Raw genomic sequence first — 22,656 nt, forward strand, 5'->3', positions numbered from 1 at the left:
AAGGCATAGTAATCTTAGTGTATGCAAACTTTTGACTTTGCACTAAGTAATAAAAATCCCTTAAAATATTCTCTCACCTTCTAATTATTCTGGCACTTGGCAAATATTAATAATTATGGTAATCCTAATGGACCTGAAACGGGAAAGGTTTATTCTTATTTCATGTCAGATATTGAGAAAAACATGTAAATGTGTTTTTTTTATATAGCGTATGTAAACTTATGGTTTCAACTGTAACTTTTTCTTATTTTCAAATAAAAAAGGATAAGTGTGTTTTGTTTTTCTTTCAAATAAAGGACTTTATACATGCTCTGTGTTTATTTACAATGCAACTATAGGATTAGTAATGGAGAGGTGTCTAATAGACACTTCTCCATTACTAAGCCGTGGGCTTGATGTTACCAGACAATACAAAGGTGACCACAGGGTAAATAGCAATAGCCAGGCAAAGCTCCAGAATTGGCACATCTAACAGATGTGTCTTTTCTGGGCAGCTGCAGGCTGCTATTTTTAGACTGGGGGGGTCAATATCCATGGCCCATTACCAGCCTGAGAATGTCAGCCCCCGTTTGCTTTAGCTTGGCTGATTTTTAAAAATAGAGTGAACCCCACATCATTTTTTTAAATTATTTTAATAATTAAAAATATGGTGTGAACACCAAACAATTATCGTTAACCAGCATTGCTAAAGCTGACAGCTAAAGGTTGCAGCCTGCAGCTGTCGGTTTTGCCTAGCTGGTTATCAAAAATACAGGTGAACCCCACGTCATTTTTTTTTTTAATGTATTTATTTATAGTGCATGCGGTAGCTGATGAATACTCTCATTAGCCACAGCCTGCTCTCATTGTTATCAGCTGAATACAACTCTCAACATTTTCCTTTTGCAAGCTCTAATCACAGCGCGAGCAGGGGAGAAAGATGAGAGCTGTCTTCAGCACCCAGCACCCTTGAACAGCATGAACAGTACCGCTGATTCCCAGGTGCCGTTACATGTCACACTGACATGCGCACAGACCCATTCACTTGAATGGGTCTAAGTGTGTAAGGGTATGTTTCCATGGTCAGAAAATGCTGCAGGTTTGAAGCTGCATACAGCCATAGTGTCAAACTCACAGCGTCCAGATGTTACAGCATAGTGGAGGGGATTTCAAGAAATCCCATCTCCCCTATGTGTTAAAAGACGCCTGCGGCTCCCTGCGTAAACGAACATGCGGCATGTCTTTCCAGACCACAGCCTGACTATTTATTTTGTGGAAGCACTCAGTCTTCACAACATAAATTTCCCATAAACTACTGTATCATTAGATGTGGTAAAACCGCATAAACTTTATGGTCACATGCGTAGTAAGTGCGGAAACGCAGCGTTCTAAGCATGTGTACTAATTTAAATAATGCCGTACCTTGTTTCAGCCTGAAGTTCACGTACACTGAAGTTCTCACGATGAGGTCAGCTGACCGCGAGAACTGCCGTGCATGTGACAGCCGGGGTCACTAGCAAAGTTCCCATGATCAGCTGATCATGAGAACTGCAGTACAGGTGACCGCCGGAGACCGATTTTTCTCCGGTGGTCATCTACAAGCTCTGCGGTGTCTAGATGTCTGGCTGAATGGTGGCAAAATGCCACCATTCAGCCAAATGCATCCAGATGTAGCAGAGCTGGACTCGTTGTGGGACACTCGGTAATTGGACTACGTTGGACAGGGAGTATTTGTGTTGTTTTTTAATTTTGCAGGAGATTGAGGGCGTTGGGGTTTAGGTGTTGCTGTAAGTATGCAGCATCGGCACAGCAACTGTGGGATTGCATGGGAATGTATTTTTAAGCGTTTTTAAGTGTTTCCGCTGCGGCAAAAACGTGGCAAAAATGCATAAAAAACGCAACGTGGGCACACAGCCTAAAGCTCAGCAGAATATGTTGGCGCTTTATAAAGATTATTATTATTCTTCATATATCTTCACCCATAGGGGTGGAGCCACATATTCATCACTGTAATGAGCGGTACCACATGACCACTCACACAGGACAGGCTGCCGCTGCTGAGAGAAGGCATCGCGGGAGCTGGGTGAGTATTTCTCTGCAAGCGGGCATGCGCACGGGTGGTAAAAGGCGGGAGGTGACCCCAAACTTTATTTTTAACAAAAAAAACTTGATTTTTCATTCCTTCTCTCCTGCAAGTGCTGCTTTCAGCCGAGCAGGACAGAAGGGATGAATGCCGACTTCAGCACCACACGCAAGGGACAGCACAGTCTCTCCTGAACGGTCCGTGTGGTCCTCAGGCGGCACACGGCTGCTGCACGTGTGCCACACTGATGTGCCACGTGAGCAAATGGACACACAGAAACGGATAACTCCGGTACCGATTTCTCCGGTACCGGAATTATCTGGACGTGTGAGACTGGCCTCAGACAGCAGGAGATATAGTAGGCTGCTCCTCCTCTTGTTCCATGCCTGCACTTAGTTTGGTTTTCCTGTCCATCTCCAGCATTCAGCCTAGTATTTTGTCTTGTCTCTCCTGTTACTGAAAACAAAACCAAAAAGGGAAATAACTCAGAATCCTAGAAAAAATCCAAACAACTAAGCAACAAGGATCCTTAAAATATAACCTTTATTAAACAATAATTAAAAAAACTCTCTAATCATGAAAAGAAGTAATAATAATATGTTAAACAAGTTGTGTACCTGTTAGGTCCTAGGGAGTCACTATGCTGGGTCCTACCTAGCAGTGGGGGCTGGCACCCTAATTTACTGTGGTAGGTTTTTTATTTGTGCGCCCCCACTCCGCGTCGACTGACCCTAGGAACCCTACAAAATCCCTAAATCGGGATAGAAAGATAAAGTAATGTGCCCAAAACTCCCAATCAACCCAAAAATAAAGAAAAAACAAACAAAAAAGAAGAAAATCTCAAAAATACAAACATTCAATATAATGGAGCAAAAATATGCCCTTGCAAAAAGTATACAGGTGTAAATGCAACAGTCTCAATATGGGTGAATGAGATATAACAATATCAATAAGTATTGTCCATGTAGAATAAAAAAGAAAGCGCTCATATAATATTCAAAGATAATAAGTCGATGCTCAAGACATATATATCAAATGAAAACATGCCCTTACTGCATTATGGTGTGCACTATAACAAATTACCTCCGAAGATAGCAATCATAGGCAAATACTAAGACGTCTCAACAAACCAGTATATTATATTGAAAAGGCGCATATTGCAAAAATGGAGATAGAATAACACCTCAGGGCATGTAGATATCACTGTGTGTCATACCCTTACTATTTAAAGTGCACATTGCAGTAAAATAAGCCAATCTAGTAGATAGAGCAATGTCTCATACTCTTATTATTTAAAGTGCATGCTGCTGTAATATGTCAGACCGGACCCACAAGCCTGGGGCCCCCAGAGAGGCAATGTTTTTTTATATATATGGAGGGACACAATCATCCCCATAATCAAAATGCCATAGCATTGATACTCATCTGCAGGCTTGTGGAAACCTTCGGTACCGCTGGAACACCAATCACATCAAGCGCTAAACAGCAGTCTCCCCAAACAATGCCCGACGCGTTTCCCCCCAATACATGTGTACCGCAGTAAATTAGGGTGCCAACCCCCACTGCTAAGTAGGACCCAGCGTAGTGACTCCCTAGGACCTAACAGGTACACAACTTGTTTAACATATTATTATTACTTCTTTTCATGATTAGAGAGTTTTTTAATTATTGTTTAATAAAGGTTATATTTTAGGGATCCTCTCCTGTTACTGACCTGGCTCATTTTCCCATTCTGTCTAACCTCTCCATTACTGACCTCTGCCTAGTTTAATGAACCTGCACTGCTTACCAAGACCACAGACCGTCTGACTACACTTCTTTCTTTGCCCTCTGTGCTCCACCTTCCTGCTTTGACCCATGGGTTAAATGCCGCAGGTCTAGGGACCTCCAGAGTATGCCCGACCCATGGCACAGTGGGTCTACACTGACCTTCATCAGAAATTCAAACGGTACTTCAACAAAGTATATTTATGCAACCAAATTAATTTAGTTCTTTATTTTTGTGTTCCACCCCAAAAAAAATTCAGTTTGTATTTCAATTGAATAGATTATGCATTGCTTCTGCTACTGTCTGTATGCAGTTTGGTAGCGATTGCATTTGACAAAGCCAATGGGCAGCAAGTTAGTGTAACTATCCAGTCAGCGGGAACCGTCTCCAGTTTACTGGGAGATCGGGTCCCGCCTGGCCACAGGCACACCCCTGCTCCCCGCAATCCTACTTACCCTGTCCACTGTGCCGCAATGTTTCCTTGGGCTGCAGCGTCTTCCCGACGTGTCTCCTCCGCCTCCTTACTTCCAGGTTGCGGGGGAACAAGCATAGGGCGCGCGCTACAGTCCAATGATTTAAAGGGCCAGTGCACCCTTTTCCTGTTATCACCTTTCAGCCAATCGCTGAAAGGCCTGTCTATACTTAAGGCCCTCACTTCCTTTGGGAGGTGCCTGGGCAACTTTGTGCATTGTTGTAAGTTGCCATTCTCAGGTCCCAGATTAGGGCCTGCTTGTTTAGCCTTTCCTTGTATTAATTCCCAGTGTTTTTTCCCCTAGTGCCGGGGCCCTGCCTACCTATCATCGACCGGCGGACTCTGACAGTACCTTCTGGATCTTCTGGTTCACCTTCTCCGGTTCCCTGGACCTCTCACTCTCCTCCCCTCAGTTCCACTGTTCCTCTTGGGTCTGATCCTCTGGTCTTGGAGCTGTTGCATTTGAGCCTCCTCGGTTGTCCCGGGTCAATCCCTGCTAATGGGTTCGCTCCAGGGAGTTTCGTATTTCGGCACAAGGGGTTCTCCCTTGTGTGTTCTCTTGTTTAAGAATCTAATAAAGCTTTGCAATTCATCTGACGTCCTTGTCCAGCTGGTTCCTAGGGTTCAGCTTCCACAGTGGTCAAGTGGATTCACTAACCTCGTTCTGCCTGAATTGATGTGACAGTTAGACAGAAAGGAAACGCTTAGCGGCCATCACTTTAGAATGATTTTTCTTATGCAAGACAACATACTTTACAAATAAAGTGATTTGCAGATTATTTATTTAGCATATCATACTTAAAATGAGATCAAGTTGTCTAATAAGTACAGTGACAATGTAACTCTAGATTTGCATCTGGGTATTTTTATCATCGAAACAGGCCTTTAGCCACTACTTATTTACTTTACTCACTTATATAGCGCCATTAATTCCACAGCACTTTACAGACATTATTGGCACTGTCCCATTTTAGCTCACTGTAAAGAAAACGTACGTAAGAGAAGCGGGGGATACGGATATATCCCAACCATCACCAATCTGTGACAGAACTTACTCAGCTACAGCTCTCTGGCTTCCCCCTTACCCTCAGGTCAGTCAGGGAACTGCACCTAGGATAAGTAGTCACCGGAGAGGCTGCCCTGTCACGTACTGGTCATTGGGGCACTCTTCAGAGAGGGCGATATATACAGTATATCCCCAGTCCCAGGCCGGGAATATATATATATATATATATATATATATATATATATACACCTGTGATCCATCACTGCCAGGATCCCCAAATAACACCAGAATGGTATGCTGCCACCAGTTCCTCATTAGACATATGCCTGGTCCGTTAACAAGCTTTTATTGGATCAGAAACCAACCCCAGGTAGCGCTTAAGTACTAGCCGAACTCACGGACATGGGAAATCGGGTTTTGAGATAAAAGAGGAGCACAAAATTAATTGATATTTTAATTGCCGAAAGGCGCACTAGATACTACAAATATAAACAGAGTAATATAAAGATATTACAGCCATAAGTACAGATAAAAGTAGGGTACAGTTTGGGGATAGCAGTTAGCTGCATGTGTCACGTTATCGCTAGGGTTGAGCGAAACGGGTCGTTCATTTTCAAAAGTCGCCGACTTTTGGCAAAGTCGGGTTTCATGAAACCCGATCCGACCCCTGTGCGGGGTCGGCCATGCGGTACGCGACTTTCGCGCCAAAGTCGCGTTTCAATGACGCGAAAAGCGCCATTTCTCAGCCAATGAAGGTAAACGCAGAGTGTGGGCAGCGTGATGACATAGGTCCTGGTCCCCACCATCTTAGAGAAGGGCATTGCAGTGATTGGCTTGCTGTCTGCGGCGTCACAGGGGCTATAAAGGGGAGTTCCTGCCGACCGCCATGTTACTGCTGCTGATCTGAGCTTAGGGAGAGGTTGCTGCCGCTTCGTCAGAAGCAGGGATAGCGTTAGGCAGGGTCCATTAACCACCAAACCGCTTGTGCTGTAGCGATTTCCACTGCCCAACACCACCTTCGGTGTGCAGGGACAGTGGAAGCTACATTTTTTTTTTTTTTTCCCCTCATCGCTGTAGCTCATTGGGCTGCCCTAGAAGGCTCCCTGATAGCTGCATTGCTGTGTGTACGCCGCTGTGCAAACCAACTGCTTTTTTCAAAGCACAAATCCTCTTGTTCCTTCCTTTCTGCACAGCTATCTTTTTGGTTTGTACACACTTTTTATTTAATTTGTGCATCAGTCCACTCCTTATTGCTGCCTGCCATACCTGGCTGAGATTACTGCAGGGAGATAGTAATTGAAGGACACTCCCTGTTTTTTTTTTTTTTTTTTTGTGGGAGATTAAGATTGACATTTCTGCTAGAGTGCCATCCCTGTCTGTGTCATCTCGCACTCAGTGGGCCATAGAAAGCCTATTTATTTTTTTGCTTGATTTGGGTTATAAAATCTACCTGAAAAAATCACTACATCAATCAGTGGGAGAAAAATATTGGCCTCAGGGCTTGTGTGCCACTCTTGACTCCTGTGTGCATCATCACTCACTCAGTGGGCCATAGAAAGCCTATTTATTTTTTTGCTTGATTTTGGTTCTAAAATCTACCTGAAAAAATCACTACATCAATCAGTGGGAGAAAAATATTGGCCTCAGGGCTTGTGTGCCACTCCTGACTCCTGTGTGCATCATCACTCACTCAGTGGGCCATAGAAAGCCCATTTTTTATTTTTTTTTGCTTTATTTGGGTTCTAAATTCTACCTGAAAAAATCAATAAATCAATCAGTGGGAGATTAATATTGGCCTTTGGGCTTGTGTGCCAGTCCTAAGCGTGCCATCTCTCTCTCTCAGATAGTGGGCCATAGAAAGCCTATTTATTTATTTATTTTTTTATTGGGTTTATAAATTTTCCCTGGAAAAAAAAAAAAGTGGGAGATTAATATTGGCCTCTGGGCTTGTGTGCCAGTCCTGAGCGTGCCATCTCTCTCACAAATAGTGGGCCATAGAAAGCCTATTTATTTTTTTTTTTTGGTTTTATAAATTCTCCCTTAAAAAAAAAAGGGAGATTAATATTGGCCTTTGGGCTTGTGTGCCAGTCCTAAGCGTGCCATCTCTCTCTGTCTCTCAGATAGTGGGCCATAGAAATCCTATTTATTATTTTTTTTATTGGGTTTATAAATTTTCCCTGGAACAAAAAAAAAAAAGTGGGAGATAAATATTGGCCTCTGGGCTTGTGTGCCACTCCTGACTCCTGTGTGCGTCATCTCTCACTCAGTGGGCCATAGAAAGCCTTTTTTTGTTTTCTTTGGTTTCTAAATTCTTCCTGAAAAAATCATTTTATTCTAATTTTTTTTTTCCTAAAGTCTCCCTGAAAAAAAAAAAAGAAAAACAAATCAGTGGGAGATTAATATTGCCCTTTCTGCTTGTGTGCCAGTCTTGACTCCTGGGTGTGCCATCTCTCTCTCTCTCTCTCCAATTGTGGGCCATAGAAAGCCTATTTTTTTTTTTAGCTTGATTTGGGTTCCAAAATCTACCTGAAAAAATCACTACATCAATCAGTGGGAGATAAATATTGGCCTCTGGGCTTGTGTGCCACTCCTGACTCCTGTGTGCGTCATCTCTCACTCAGTGGGCCATAGAAAGCCTTTTTTTGTTTTATTTGTTTTCTAAATTCTCCCTAAAAAAATCATTTTATTTTATTTGGTTTCTAAATTCTTCCTGAAAAAATCATTTTATTCTATTTTTTTTTTCTTAAAGTCTCCCTTAAAAAAAAAAAAAAAATCAAATCAGTGGGAGATTAATATTTACATTTGTGCTTCAGTGACAGTCCTGCGTGTGTGGCATCTCTCTCATTTGTTGCCACCAACAACAGAGTGTGTAACATTGTGCCTGATTTTCATTGTGGTCTCACTCACCTGTAAAGGGGTAGCTAAATCATACTGAAGTTATAGCTCACCGTGTAATTTGTGTGACAGCAACAAATACCGTTAGTTTGTTTACGTTTTTAAAACAATGAGGAAGTATGGTGGAAGAGGTCGTGGCCGTGGGCGTTCATTGTCAGCTAGTAATGAGGTTAGTGGTAGTGGTGGAGTATCAGCTGGTCGTGGGAAAAAAAATATTGCACCTAAGTCTGGAGCTGTGGAGCCAGGTTCGTCGTCTGGCTACACAAGGCCTCGAACGCTTCCTTTTCTGGGAGTAGGAAAACCGCTTTTAAAGCCGGAGCAGCAAGAGCAAGTTTTGGCTTATCTTGCTGACTCAGCCTCTAGCTCTTTTGCCTCCTCTCGTGAAACTGGTAAATGTCAAAGCAGCGTGTCGTTAGTGGATGTTCACGGTCAGGGACAAGTCGCTTCCTTGTCCTCTTCAGCAAAAACAACAACAGAGAAGAATGCAGCAGGCGACACAACGGGTTACTCCATGGAGCTCTTTACACATACCGTCCCTGGCTTAGAAAGTGAAGCAGTTAACAGTCCATGCCCATTACAAGTTGAATCTGACATGGAGTGCACTGATGCACAGCCACAGCCAGACTACTATGCTGGTCCTTTGACTCAGACCACAACATTGCCCTCGCAGGGTGCTGATCAAGAATCAGACCCTGATGAGACTATGTTGCCCCATCATGAACGCTATACCACCGACCGACACGGTGACACAGACGAAGTTGCACACGAGCTACAAGAAGAGGTAATAGATGACCCAGTTCTTGACCCCGATTGGCAGCCATTGGGGGAACAGGGTGCAGGCGGCAGCAGTTCTGAAGCGGAGGAGGAGGGGCCGCAGCAGGCATCAACATCGCAACAGGTTCCATCTGCCGGGCCCGTATCTTGCCCAAAACGCGTGGCAAAGCCAAAACCTGTTGGAGGACAGCGTGGCCATCCGGTTAAAGCTCAGTCTGCAATGCCTGAAAAGGTATCCGATGCTAGAAAGAGTGCAGTCTGGCATTTTTTTAAACAACATCCAATTGATCAGCGCAAAGTCATCTGTCAAAAATGTTCAACTACCTTAAGCAGAGGACAGAATCTGAAAAGTCTCAATACAAGTTGCATGCATAGACATTTAACCACCATGCATTTGCAAGCCTGGACTAACTACCAAACGTCCCTTAAGGTTGTAGCACCCTCGGCCAATGAAGCTAGTCAGCAACGCAACATCCCTTCCGGCAGTGTAGGGCCACCATTTTCCGCACCACCTGCAGTATCTGTGCAGGTTTCTTTGCCAGGCCAAAGCAGTCAGGGTCAGGGAATCACCAGTTTCGTAGTAGGAAACACTGCATCTAGGGCACCGGTGGCAACAATACCATCTCCCACCGTCTCTCAGTCTGCCATGTCCACCGGCACCCCCGCTAGTTCCACGATCTGCAGCTCTCCAGTCCAGCTCACCCTACATGAGACTATGGTTAGAAAAAGGAAGTACTTAGCCTCCCATCCGCGTACACAGGGTTTGAACGCACACATAGCTAGACTAATCTCGTTAGAGATGATGCCCTACCGGTTAGTTGAAAGCGAAGCTTTCAAAGCCCTGATGGACTACGCTGTACCACGCTACGAGCTACCCAGTCGACACTTTTTTTCCAGAAAAGCCATCCCAGCCCTCCACCAGCATGTTAAAGAGTGCATCGTCCATGCACTCAGGCAATCTGTGAGCACAAAGGTGCACCTGACAACAGATGCATGGACCAGTAGGCATGGCCAGGGACGTTACGTGTCCATCACGGCACACTGGGTAAATGTGGTGGATGCAGGGTCCACAGGGGACAGCAAGTTTGGGACAGTTCTGCCTAGCCCACGGTCTAGGAAACAATTGGCTGTAGCCGTTCGCACCCCCTCCTCCTCCTCTTCGTCCTCCTGCAGAAGCGAGAGCTCGTCCACAGACCGCAGTCGCACAACCACTCCATCCGCAGCTGCCACTGTTGCACACCAGGTCTCCCATTATGGGGCAGCTACTGGCAAACGTCAGCAGGCTGTATTGGCTATGAAGTGTTTGGGCGACAACAGACACACCGCGGAAGTTCTGTCCGAGTTCTTGCAGAAAGAAACGCAGTCGTGGCTGGGCACTGTAGATCTTGAGGCAGGCAAGGTAGTGAGTGATAACGGAAGGAATTTCATGGCTGCCATCTCCCTTTCCCAACTGAAACACATTCCTTGCCTGGCTCACACCTTAAACCTGGTGGTGCAGTGCTTCCTGAAAAGTTATCCGGGGTTATCCGACCTGCTCCTCAAAGTGCGTGGACTTTGCTCACATATCCGCCGTTCGCCCGTACACTCCAGCCGTATGCAGACCTATCAGCGTTCTTTGAACCTTCCCCAGCATCGCCTAATCATAGACGTTGCAACAAGGTGGAACTCAACACTGCACATGCTTCAGAGACTGTGTGAACAGAGGCGGGCTGTTATGTTTTTGTGGGAGGATACACATACACGGGCAGGCAGTAGGATGGCAGACATGGAGTTGTCAGGTGTGCAGTGGTCGAAGATTCAAGACATGTGTCAAGTCCTTCAGTGTTTTGAGGAATGCACACGGCTGGTTAGTGCAGACAACGCCATAATAAGCATGAGCATCCCCCTAATGCGTCTGCTGATGCAAAGTTTGACGCACATAAAGGATCAGGCGTCTGCAGCTGAGGAAGAGGAAAGCCTTGATGACAGTCAGCCATTGTCTGGCCAGGGCAGTGTACAGGACGAGGTAGCGGGCGAAGAGGAGGAGGAGGACGAGGAGGATGATGGGGATGATTATATTTTTAATGAGGAAGCTTTTCCGGGGCCACTGGAAATTGGTGGCGCGGCAAGGCCGGGTTCTGGTTTTTTGAGGGACACAAGTGACGTGGATTTGCCTGAAACTGCCCCTCAACCAAGCACAACCGCAGATTTGAGAACTGGAACTTTGGCCCACATGGCGGATTATGCCTTACGTATCCTCAAAAGGGACACACACATAACTAAAATGATGAATGATGACGATTACTGGTTGGCCTGCCTCCTTGATCCTCGCTATAAAGGCAAATTGCAAAATATAATGCCACATGAGAACTTGGAACTAATATTAGCAACCAAACAATCAACTCTTGTTGACCGTTTGCTTCTGGCATTCCCTGCACACAGCGCCCGTGATCGTTCTCACACGAGCTGCAGGGGCCAGCAGACCAGAGGAGTTAGAGGGGCAGAAATCAGAAGTGGCGTTGGCCAGAGGGGTTTTCTGACCAGGTTGTGGAGTGATTTTGCTATGACCGCAGACAGGACAGGTACTGCAGCATCAATTCAAAGTGACAGGAGACAACATTTGTCCAGTATGGTTACAAACTATTTTTCATCCCTTATCGATGTTCTCCCTCAACCGTCATTCCCATTTGATTACTAGGCATCAAAATTAGACACCTGGCCAGAATTGGCAGAATATGCATTGCAGGAGCTTGCTTGCCCGGCAGTTAGTGTCCTATCAGAAAGAGTATTCAGTGCTGCAGGTTCAATACTAACAGAAAAAAGGACTCGTCTGGCTATCCAAAATGTAGATGATCTAACCTTCATTAAAATGAACCACAACTGGATTTCGAAATCTTTTGCCCCACCTTGCCCGGCTGACACCTAGCTTTCCTATGAAAAGGTCTTGCCTGTGGACTATTCTGAATGCCTTTTCCAATCTCGTAATTTTCTGCACTTGATTGTCCAGCATACGACATGTTTACACCTCACTAAATGGCCAAACTCCCCACACGGGGCCGTGGTATCGACACTTGGCGACAGCACCCGTGAGAGTGCAGTTTGTCTGAAGAGGTGGGTGAGCCCGCTTTTGGTCGACGGCACTGCCACTGGGTCCCTCCTAGTACAATAAAGTGTCTCTGGCGGTGGTGGTGCGCACCCAACGTCAGACACACCGTTGTAATATGAGGGGCCCTGGGCCTGTACCGCCGGCCACAAGACAGTTTCCCCCCACCCCAGCTCAAACAGTGCTCTACCACTTGCAAAATTATCTCACAGCTCCACCAATGTTTAGTCTATGCGCTGACATCCTTCAATGCCTGCCACTGACAATACCATTGTATTGACATTTTTGTTATGTTAGGCCTTCGATGCCTGTCTGTGGTCACTCCTTCCACTAGGCCTCCACTGACCACACCACTGCTGCCCGTGTACCCCTGTAACCAATTTAAAATTGCCTACAGCCATGTGTTATTATTTTAGGCCTTCGATGCCTGTCTGCGGTCACTCCTTCCACTAGGCCTCCACTGACCACACCACTGCTGCCCGTGTACCCCTGGAACCAATTTAAAATTGCCTACAGCCAGCCCAATTTTTTTACTTTAGGCCTTCGATGCCTGTCTGCGGTCACTCCTTCCACTAGGCCTCCACTGACCACACCACTGCTGCCCGTGTACCCCTGGAACCAATTTAAAATTGCCTACAGCCATGTGTTATTATTTTAGGCCTTCGATGCCTGTCTGTGGTCACTCCTTCCACTAGGCCTCCACTGACCACACCACTGCTGCCCGTGTACCCCTGGAACCAATTTAAAATTGCCTACAGCCATGTGTTATTATTTTAGGCCTTCGATGCCTGTCTGCGGTCACTCCTTCCACTAGGCCTCCACTGACCACACCACTGCTGCCCGTGTACCCCTGGAACCAACATCAGAAAATATAAAAATAAGTACTTTGCTTATAAAAAAGAAAATACTGGAGAGATATCAAATGCAGACATTTTAACATTAAAAACAAACACATACAACAAAAATCTGGTACAGTACTAAAAATGGCCACCAGCTACAATAACTTTCTCCTGCAAGTAGTTAACTGAAAGTTTTTTTCAATTTAAAACATAGATATGGCATCCACCGAGTGTTGTCCTGTCGCGTCTTCTTTATATTATTGCCAAGAAGATGCAAAACAATGAACATAATAAAATCATTATTTACCAAAAAAATAGAGTAAGTCAAAACCACATTGCAAATAAACATTCATTACAAATAAAGAAGCAGGGCGCGTCCGAGGGTGAGTATATACCTAATAAGAATATAATCACCCTCGGACGCGCCCTGCTTCTTTCCGACAGCCTTCCTTCCTAAGAATCAGCCCTTACGTGGTGTAGAGAGAGGGTTTGTTACACTCCAAGGTGTTCCCCAGGTTGCCTTTCCTGAGCTTCGATCTTCATGCTCTCGTTTAGTAGTTGTCGGAAAGTAGGCTGCATTAGGCCTACAAATTGGGTATGGGGTGGAGAGAGATGGTGTGTTCCACTCCAAGGTGTTCCCCAGGTTTCCTTGCCATTGCTTCGGTCTTCCGACTCTCGTTTAGTAGTTGTAGGAAACTACACTGCATTAGGCCTACAAATTGGGTATGGGGTGTAGAGAGATGGTGTGTTCCACTCCAAGGTGTTCTCCAGGTTGCCTTTCCTGAGCTTCGATCTTCCGGCTCTCGTTTAGTAGTTGTTGGAAACTACACTGCATTAGGCCTACAAATTGGGTATGGGGTGTAGAGAGATGGTGTGTTCCACTCCAAGGTGTTCCCCAGGTTTCCTCGCCAATGCTTCGATCTTCATGCTCTCGTTTAGTAGTTGTTGGAAACTACGCTGCATTAGGCCTACAAATTGGGTATGGGGTGTAGAGAGATGGTGTGTTCCACTCCAAGGTGTTCCCCAGGTTTCCTCGCCAATGCTTCGATCTTCATGCTCTCGTTTAGTAGTTGTTGGAAACTACGCTGCATTAGGCCTACAAATTGGCTATGGGGTGTAGAGAGATGGTGTGTTCCACTCCAAGGTGTTCTCCAGGTTGCCTTTCCTGAGCTTCGATCTTCCGGCTCTCGTTTAGTAGTTGTTGGAAACTACGCTGCATTAGGCCTACAAATTGGTATGGGGTGTAGAGAGATGATGTGTTCCACTCAAAGGTGTTCCCCAGGTTTCCTCGCCAATGCTTCGATCTTCATGCTCTCGTTTAGTAGTTGTTGGAAACTACGGTGCATTAGGCCTACAAATTGGGTATGGGGTGTAGAGAAATGGTGTGTTCCACTCCAAGGTGTTCTCCAGGTTGCCTTTCCTGAGCTACGATCTTCCGGCTCTCGTTTAGTAGTTGTTGGAAACTACGCTGCATTAGGCCTACAAATTGGGTATGGGGTGTAGAGAGATGGTGTGTTCCACTCCAAGGTGTTCCCCAGGTTTCCTCGCCAATGCTTCGATCTTCATGCTCTCGTTTAGTAGTTGTTGGAAACTACGCTGCATTAGGCCTACAAATTGGGTATGGGGTGTAGAGAGATGGTGTGTTCCACTCCAAGGTGTTCTGCAGGTTGCCTTTCCTGAGCTTCGATCTTCCGGCTCTCGTTTAGTAGTTGTTGGAAACTACACTGCATTAGGCCTACAAATTGGGTATGGGGTGTAGAGAGATGGTGTGTTCCAATCCAAGGTGTTCCCCAGGATTCCTCGCCAATGCTTCGATCTTCATGCTCTCGTTTAGTAGTTGTTGGAAACTACGCTGCATTAGGCCTACAAATTGGGTATGGGGTGTAGAGAGATGGTGTGTTCCACTCCAAGGTGTTCCCCAGGTTTCCTCGCCAATGCTTCGATCTTCATGCTCTCGTTTAGTAGTTGTTGGAAACTATGCTGCATTAGGCCTACAAATTGGCTATGGGGTGTAGAGAGATGGTGTGTTCCACTCCAAGGTGTTCCCCAGGTTTCCTTGCCATTGCTTCGGTCATCATGCTCTCGTTTAGTAGTTGTTGGAAACTACGCTGCATTAGGCCTACAAATTGGGTATGGGGTGTAGAGAGATGGTGTGTTCCACTCCAAGGTGTTCCCCAGGTTTCCTCGCCAATGCTTCGATCTTCATGCTCTCGTCAGAGCCAGAGACGGACTACACCTCAACAAACCTGGGAAACACACATTCGCCAGAAGACTCGCTACACTCATCAGGAGGGCGTTAAACTAGAAGAAGAGGGGACGGGAAGAAAAACATTAGACTTGAACAAAGAAGATCCAGGAAAACATACTCAGAAGGGAGGTAAGAACATTTCTAAAACAATCCACAGTGAGGAGATTGGAACAAAACAAAATCCTCTAAACTGCATGCTCGCAAACGCCAGAAGCCTGACAAACAAGATGGAAGAACTAGAAGCAGAAATATCTACAGGTAACTTTGACATAGTGGGAATAACCGAGACATGGTTAGATGAAAGCTATGACTGGGCAGTTAACTTACAGGGTTACAGTCTGTTTAGAAAGGATCGTAAAAATCAGAGAGGAGGAGGGGTTTGTCTCTATGTAAAGTCTTGTCTAAAGTCCACTTTAAGGGAGGATATTAGCGAAGGAAATGAGGATGTCGAGTCCATATGGGTCGAAATTCATGGAGGGAAAAATGGTAACAAAATTCTCATTGGGGTCTGTTACAAACCCCCAAATATAACAGAAACCATGGAAAGTCTACTTCTAAAGCAGATAGATGAAGCTGCAACCCATAATGAGGTCCTGGTTATGGGGGACTTTAACTACCCGGATATTAACTGGGAAACAGAAACCTGTGAAACCCATAAAGGCAACAGGTTTCTGCTAATAACCAAGAAAAATTATCTTTCACAATTGGTGCAGAATCCAACCAGAGGAGCAGCACTTTTAGACCTAATACTATCTAATAGACCTGACAGAATAACAAATCTGCAGGTGGTCGGGCATCTAGGAAATAGCGACCACAATATTGTACAGTTTCACCTGTCTTTCACTAGGGGGACTTGTCAGGGAGTCACAAAAACACTGAACTTTAGGAAGGCAAAGTTTGACCAGCTTAGAGATGCCCTTAATCTGGTAGACTGGGACAATATCCTCAGAAATAAGAATACAGATAATAAATGGGAAATGTTTAAGAACATCCTAAATAGGCAGTGTAAGCGGTTTATACCTTGTGGGAATAAAAGGACTAGAAATAGGAAAAACCCAATGTGGCTAAACAAAGAAGTAAGACAGGCAATTAACAGTAAAAAGAAAGCATTTGCACTACTAAAGCAGGATGGCACCATTGAAGCTCTAAAAAACTATAGGGAGAAAAATACTTTATCTAAAAAACTAATTAAAGCTGCCAAAAAGGAAACAGAGAAGCACATTGCTAAGGAGAGTAAAACTAATCCCAAACTGTTCTTCAACTATATCAATAGTAAAAGAATAAAAACTGAAAATGTAGGCCCCTTAAAAAATAGTGAGGAAAGAATGGTTGTAGATGACGAGGAAAAAGCTAACATATTAAACACCTTCTTCTCCACGGTATTCACGGTGGAAAATGAAATGCTAGATGAAATCCCAAGAAACAATGAAAACCCTATATTAAGGGTCACCAATCTAACCCAAGAAGAGGTGCGAAACCGGCTAAATAAGATTAAAATAGATAAATCTCCGGGTCCGGATGGCATACACCCACGAGTACTAAGAGAACTAAGTAATGTAATAGATAAACCATTATTTCTTATTTTTAGGGACTCTATAGCGACAGGGTCTGTTCCGCAGGACTGGCGCATAGCAAATGTGGTGCCAATATTCAAAAAGGGCTCTAAAAGTGAACCTGGAAATTATAGGCCAGTAAGTCTAACCTCTATTGTTGGTAAAATATTTGAAGGGTTTCTGAGGGATGTTATTCTGGATTATCTCAATGAGAATAACTGTTTAACTCCATATCAGCATGGGTTTATGAGAAATCGCTCCTGTCAAACCAATCTAATCAGTTTTTATGAAGAGGTAAGCTATAGGCTGGACCACGGTGAGTCATTGGACGTGGTATATCTCGATTTTTCCAAAGCGTTTGATACCGTGCCGCACAAGAGGTTGGTACACAAAATGAGAATGCTTGGTCTGGGGGAAAATGTGTGTAAATGGGTTAGTAACTGGCTTAGTGATAGAAAGCAGAGGGTGGTTATAAATGGTATAGTCTCTAACTGGGTCGCTGTGACCAGTGGGGTACCGCAGGGGTCAGTATTGGGACCTGTTCTCTTCAACATATTCATTAATGATCTGGTAGAAGGTTTACACAGTAAAATATCGATATTTGCAGATGATACAAAACTATGTAAAGCAGTTAATACAAGAGAAGATAGTATTCTGCTACAGATGGATCTGGATAAGTTGGAAACTTGGGCTGAAAGGTGGCAGATGAGGTTTAACAATGATAAATGTAAGGTTATACACATGGGAAGAAGGAATCAATATCACCATTACACACTGAATGGGAAACCACTGGGTAAATCTGACAGGGAGAAGGACTTGGGGATCCTAGTTAATGATAAACTTACCTGGAGCAGCCAGTGCCAGGCAGCAGCTGCCAAGGCAAACAGGATCATGGGGTGCATTAAAAGAGGTCTGGATACACATGATGAGAGCATTATACTGCCTCTGTACAAATCCCTAGTTGGACCGCACATGGAGTACTGTGTCCAGTTTTGGTCACCGGTGCTCAGGAAGGATATAATGGAACTAGAGAGAGTACAAAGGAGGGCAACAAAGTTAATAAAGGGGATGGGAGAACTACAATACCCAGATAGATTAGCGAAATTAGGATTATTTAGTCTAGAAAAAAGACGACTGAGGGGCGATCTAATAACCATTCATAAGTATATAAGGGGACAATACAAATATCTCGCTGAGGATCTGTTTATACCAAGGAAGGTGACGGGCACAAGGGGGCATTCTTTGCGTCTGGAGGAGAGAAGGTTTTTCCACCAACATAGAAGAGGATTCTTTACTGTTAGGGCAGTGAGAATCTGGAATTGCTTGCCTGAGGAGGTGGTGATGGCGAACTCAGTCGAGGGGTTCAAGAGAGGCCTGGATGTCTTCCTGGAGCAGAACAATATTGTATCATACAATTAGGTTCTGTAGAAGGACGTAGATCTGGGGATTTATTATGATGGAATATAGGCTGAACTGGATGGACAAATGTCTTTTTTCGGCCTTACTAACTATGTTACTATGTTACTATGTTACTATGTTTAGTAGTTGTTGGAAACTACGCTGCATTAGGCCTACAAATTGGGTATGGGGTGTAGAGAGATGGTGTGTTCCACTCCAAGGTGTTCCCCAGGTTTCCTCGCCAATGCTTCGATCTTCATGCTCTCGTTTAGTAGTTGTTGGAAACTACGCTGCATTAGGCCTACAAATTGGGTATGGGGTGTAGAGAGATGGTGTGTTCCACTCCAAGGTGTTCCCCAGGTTTCCTCGCCAATGCTTCAATCTTCATGCTCTCGTTTAGTAGTTGTTGGAAACTACGCTGCATTAGGCCTACAAATTGGGTATGGGGTGTAGAGAGATGGTGTGTTCCACTCCAAGGTGTTCCCCAGGTTTCCTCGCCAATGCTTCGATCTTCATGCTCTCGTTTGGTAGTTGTTGGAAACTACGCTGCATTAGGCCTACAAATTGGGTATGGGGTGTAGAGAGATGGTGTGTTCCACTCCAAGGTGTTCTCCAGGTTGCCTTTCCTGAGCTTCGATCTTCCAGCTCTCGTTTAGTAGTTCTTGGAAACTACACTGCATTAGGCCTACAAATTGGGTATGGGGTGTAGAGAGATGGTGTGTTCCACTCCAAGGTGTTCTCCAGGTTGCCTTTCCTGAACTTCTATCTTCAGGCTCTCATTAAATTGTGGTTAAACGGAACAACTGCATTTGGCGTACTAGTTGGTTTGGGGCCTACTATCGGTGTCTGCCACTCCTTGCTGTTCTCCTGGTTTCCTGTCCTGAAATTCCGTTTTCAGGCGCTCGTTGAGTAGTTGTTAATGTTAGACTGCATTTGGCCTACTAGTTGGGTTGGGGCCTACTATCGGTGTGTGCCACTCCTTGCTGTTCTCCTCCACTGAACAAAGCTGTGCCGCCTGTTTACTACGGTTGCCAATTTTGAACTGCATTTCGACTACTTACTGATTTGGGCCTACTCTCTGTGTCAGCCTCTCATTCCAGTTGTCCTCCACTGCAATGCCCCCTGGTTATTCCTGTGTTACCAATTTTGAACTGCATTTAGCCAACTTTATTCTTTGGGCCTATATCTGTGTTTCCTCCTCATCCTGCCCATTGCCCAGCCAGTGATAGATGAGTCTGCTGGTACATTGACCCATAACGCAACATTCCCCGTGCACGCTACACAACAACATTGTGACCCTGCTGAAAGTCAGGTTGCTCTTCCCGCATACCATACCACCTTACACGGGGACAAAGAGGAAGGTGCAGATGAAAGTGCAGGTTTCTTCATCAGGTGGGGGAGGAATACTAGTTGGCGACGTCACTGGCACAGGGCCTCTCATAGTACGCAAAAGTGTTGCTGCCGGTGGGAGGCGCCCCCGCCGTGCAAACACACCGCTGTACTTTGAGGGGCCCTGTGCCAGTGCCAATGCCAACGAGTGGGCCCCGCCTGCTTGCTCAGGTTCACAGCACTTGCAAAGTTGAAATACTTACCTCTCCCTGCTCCACTGCCGTGACGTGGTCCAGATTTCCTGGGCCCAGCCCTACCCACCACAACTTTAGCCAAATGACCCCCAATTTCAAATGCCTTCCAATTATTATAAGGTAAATTACGCTTGACAAGCTTCATTAAGAAGAATGGATGGTTTTGACATTAAAATGGGCACTCTAGGTGTTTTCCTGGCCCCCACTCACTGCCGACTATGCTGCCCCATTGACTTGCATTGGGTTTCGTGTTTCGGTCGATCCCGACTTTACGTCATAATCGGCCGATTTCACTCGACCCGACTTTTGAGATAGTCGGGTTTCACGAAACCCGGCTCGACTCTAAAAAGGTCAAGGTCGCTCAACTCTAGTTATCGCTTCTTATCACTTGTGGATGAAGGGAAGCTCTCGTATCCACAGGCACCTTCTTAGTTTCTGGTCTGTCTCCACACATGATGTGGCTTCCATGGTAGAACAAAGACAAAGGTTAAAGGTGTGTAGCTAGCTTTTAACCCCTAGCTTGCCCCCTCCCATATTCGCCACCACCCCTCTGGGTTGGACTGAATTCTCCTCTCTTGACCTCCTAGCTGAAATAATTCCCAATATCTAGGATGTGTCATAACTCCCCAGGGGGAAGTCCAAACGGGACGACTGACGTCTCAATGGGTTCGTTGGGGCTGGACCGATACAGAGAGTCCAAATTTGGGTTGGCTAAGTGGTTCTGGAGAGGCAGTCTCGATAGTTCGGTATCCGGGACAGCTAGAGAAATATGAGACACTGGAGTGTGTGTGGAGGGCTCCCAGGGTTCTGGTGGTATATTGGACTTAACCCTGAGATGCATGGTACTCTCATAATTCATCTCTAGATGTGAGTTCCCAAATGTCTAGAGCTTTCCCTTGATGTAGGCCACCTTGCACAAAAGACAGCAGCGAGTCCCAGCTCTGCTCCTCCTTGCCTTCATTAACATGTGGTCTCTAATTCTCTGGCCATATGGTAAGGCTCTGTCCTTTTGGGAATTGTGCACTTATCCCAAGGGTGGGGGGGGGGGGGGCACTTCAGGAATGGAGGAAGATCTCTGGATAATCTATGGGGCCTGAATTAATGAATCCAAAATGGAGTGTCCCTCATCCCTCACACTCACAATCTAGATTCCCTATCAGTATATCTTTGGAGTGAGCGAGAAAATCAGAGAAGCTGAAGGAAACCCATGCAAACATGGGGAGAACATACAAACTCCTTGCAGATATTGTCCTTGGTGGGATTTGAGCCCAGGACCCCAGCGCTGCAGTACTATCCACTGAGCCACCATGCTGTCCTCTAGAGATAAAAGAGATTAATAAGCATAGTGTGATGACACAGCGTTTTATCTTAATTAACCAGACATCTATTTTCAGTAAGCCAGGGTGAATAGACTAATCTATATGTTGACTTTTGAATTTATGCATTTGTTCTTGAATTGGTCAATAACCATACACTGTCATGAGTCTTAAACATTGATTTTTTTATATTTTTGAATGACTAATGTTAGCCTCTTATATCAGCTCCTACAAATTATTGTCAGTAGAGTTGAGCGACCTTGACCTTTTTAGAGTCGAGCCGGGTTTCGCGAAACCCGACTATCTCAAAAGTCGGGTCGAGTGAAATCGGCCGATTATGACGTAAAGTCGGGATCGACCGAAACACGAAACCCAATGCAAGTCAATGGGGCAGCATAGTCGGCAGTGAGTGGGGGACAGGAAAACACCTAGAGTGCCCATTTTAATGTCAAAACCATCCATTCTTCTTAATGAAGCTTGTCAAGCGTAATTTACCTTATAATAATTGGAAGGCATTTGAAATTGGGGGTCATTTGGCTAAAGTTGTGGTGGGTAGGGCTGGTTCAAGTAATTAGTGGGCCCAGGAAATTTGGACCACATCACGGCAGTGGAGCAGGGAGAGGTAAGTATTTCAACTTTGCAAGTGCTGTGAACCTGAGCAAGCAGGGGGGGCCCACTCGTTGGCATTGGCACTGGCACAGGGCCCCTCAAAGTACAGCGGTGTGTTTGCACGGCGGGGGCGCCTCCCACCGGCAGCAACACTTTTGCGTACTATGAGAGGCCCTGTGCCAGTGACGTCGCCAACTAGTATTCCTCCCCCCACCTGATGAAGGAACCTGCACTTTCATCTGCACCTTCCTCTTTGTCCCCGTGTAAGGTGGTATGGTATGCGGGAAGAGCAACCTGACTTTCAGCAGGGTCACAATGTTGTTGTGTAGCGTGCACGGGGAATGTTGCGTTATGGGTCAATGTACCAGCAGACTCATCTATCACTGGCTGGGCAATGGGCAGGATGAGGAGGAAACACAGATATAGGCCCAAAGAATAAAGTTGGCTAAATGCAGTTCAAAATTAGTAACACAGGAATAACCAGGGGGCATTGCAGTGGAGGACAACTGGAATGAGAGGCTGACACAGAGAGTAGGCCCAAATCAGTAAGTAGTCGAAATGCAGTTCAAAATTGGCAACCGTAGTAAACAGGCGGCACAGCTTTGTTCAGTGGAGGAGAACAGCAAGGAGTGGCACACACCGATAGTAGGCCCCAACCCAACTAGTAGGCCAAATGCAGTCTAACATTAACAACTACTCAACGAGCGCCTGAAAACGGAATTTCAGGACAGGAAACCAGGAGAACAGCAAGGAGTGGCAGACACCGATAGTAGGCCCCAAACCAACTAGTACGCCAAATGCAGTTGTTCCGTTTAACCACAATTTAATGAGAGCCTGAAGATAGAAGTTCAGTAAAGGCAACCTGGAGAACACCTTGGAGTGGAACACACCATCTCTCTACACCCCATACCCAATTTGTAGGCCTAATGCAGTGTAGTTTCCAAGAACTACTAAACGAGAGCCGGAAGATCGAAGCTCAGGAAAGGCAACCTGGAGAACACCTTGGAGTGTAACACACCATCTCTCTCCACCCGATACCCATTTTGTAGGC

At 45.4% G+C, this 22,656-nt stretch overlaps 1 protein-coding gene across 3 annotated transcripts in view; it reads right to left on the reverse strand.

Annotated features, from left to right (window-relative positions):
• The window catches only part of ADRA1A (adrenoceptor alpha 1A), a 373,907-nt gene that overhangs the window by 214,138 nt on the left and 137,113 nt on the right, over window positions 1-22,656 (reverse strand). Inside the window, exon 2 of one of the 3 annotated variants that reach the window (XM_069766489.1) lies at window positions 4,655-4,970. The exons of the other annotated variants lie outside the window; for them this stretch is intronic. The gene's annotated coding sequence lies outside the window, so the exon portion shown is untranslated. The remainder of the gene's footprint in view (window positions 1-4,654; window positions 4,971-22,656) is intronic. 3 annotated transcript variants of the gene reach the window in all.

This window comes from Ranitomeya imitator, chromosome 4 (genome assembly GCF_032444005.1).
Source record: "Ranitomeya imitator isolate aRanImi1 chromosome 4, aRanImi1.pri, whole genome shotgun sequence".
Taxonomy (NCBI): Eukaryota; Metazoa; Chordata; class Amphibia; order Anura; family Dendrobatidae; genus Ranitomeya; species Ranitomeya imitator.